Source organism: Elephantulus edwardii, unplaced genomic scaffold (genome assembly GCF_000299155.1).
Source record: "Elephantulus edwardii isolate Elephantulus edwardi_28Jun2011 unplaced genomic scaffold, EleEdw1.0 scaffold00189, whole genome shotgun sequence".
Classification (NCBI taxonomy): Eukaryota; Metazoa; Chordata; class Mammalia; order Macroscelidea; family Macroscelididae; genus Elephantulus; species Elephantulus edwardii.
In genome coordinates, this window is record NW_006399939.1 from 4,815,520 (window position 1) to 4,817,232 (window position 1,713).

Below are 1,713 nucleotides of genomic sequence, written 5' to 3' on the forward strand. Positions count from 1 at the left end.
ATTACATCTCAACATCAAGAAGACAAAGATCCGCATCCCTGGGCCAATAGGCAGCATCATGATAGATGGAGAGAAGATTGGCATTATCAAGGACTTCATCTTAGTTGGATCCACAATCAACACCCTTGGCACCAGCAGTCAAGAAATCAAAAGATATAATGCACTGGCAAAGTCTGCTGTCAGGGGTCTTTCCAAAGTACTGAAGAGCAATAATCTTATTTTGAAGACTAAGGTGCACCAGATTCAGGCCATATCTTTTCAATCACTTTCTGTGCATCTGAGAGTTGGACAGTGACTAGGGATGCCAGAATGAGGATTGATCCTTTGCTCTGTGGTGTTGGAGGAAAGTCCAGAATATACCATGTACTGCCAAAAGAGCAATCAGATGTGTCTCAGAGAAGGTGCAACCAGCTCCTTGGAGGTGAGGATGGTAAAGCTTTGCCTCATATACTTTGGGCATATTGCTAGAAGGGGGTTTTTCTTGGAAAGGGACATCAAGCTATGAAAGGAAGAAGGTCAATGTAAGAGAGGAAGACTCTCAACGAGATGGATTGACACATTGAGTGTAGCAATGGTCTCAGAGATGATGAGGATGGCACAGGATAGGACAGGGCTCAGATCTGTTGCTCACAGGGTCATTACGAGCCATACTCAAGTCAATAGCTCTTCATTAACGACAATAGGACAGCCAACAAGTCTGGCTGACCAGTCTCACTGCAGTCTGACTGAGGGCAGCCTCATTCTGTTGTCCCTGTAGGTAACATGAAGAGAGCTTCCTCACACAACCTTCCACTTCCTCTCCCAGCTGTCAGCACATCCCAACCCCAGCACTTGCTGCCTTCTTCTGGGTATACACTTCACTGCAGTGAAGACTCGACCATTGCAGGAGGCAGGGGGCCAGAGCTGGAGGCAGGGGCAAGCCCAGAGAAGAAGCACAGCTCCTCAGGAGAAGCTGGTAGACCCAGTCACTGCTGCCAATCAGGAAAAATGGGGGACTGAAAACCAGCAGGACTTGTCTCCTGGGGGATCAATAGTGGACTGTCCCGGGGGACCCCTACAGATGTCAGCAGGACAGAAACCAGGCTGGCTGCATAGGGCCACCAAGGGTGACTCATCCTACTCCAATTATTTATGTCCTCATCGGGTTTATTATTAATGTAGCTTCTCCAGTGATTGAGAGTTCCTGTTCTGGAAGCAGAGTATCGCCTGAGTCCTGGGCCTGGCATCAACTGCTTACTGGCCTTGGACAAATTCTTTGCCATCCCTTTGCCTCAGTTTCCTCCTCTGTAAAATGGGTGTGATCATAGCATCTGCTTCTGCTGTGAAGATGAATGAAGCAGGCTTCTTAATCCCCTGCCCCAGCCCTCCTCATAACCTCTTCTGCTTTCTAATGGGCGTCGTCTGTAAGTGGGATGAGTGTGCAGAGGGCCAAATGGAACTCCTTAGGTCAAGACTGTTGTTGTTGTTGTTGTTGTTATGTGCTGTTGAGTCGTTTGCGACTCATAGCAACCCTATGTACAACAGCCCTAAACTGTGCTCTATCCTGTGCCAATCTCATTGCCTCTGACACACCCATTCCGATTACCCCAGTCACTGAATCAATCCACCTCATAGAAGGTCTTCCCCTCCTGCACTATCCCTCTACTCTACCCAGCATGATGTCCCTCTCTAAAGACCTGTCTCTCCTTACATGTACATAGGGTTTTCAGAGGC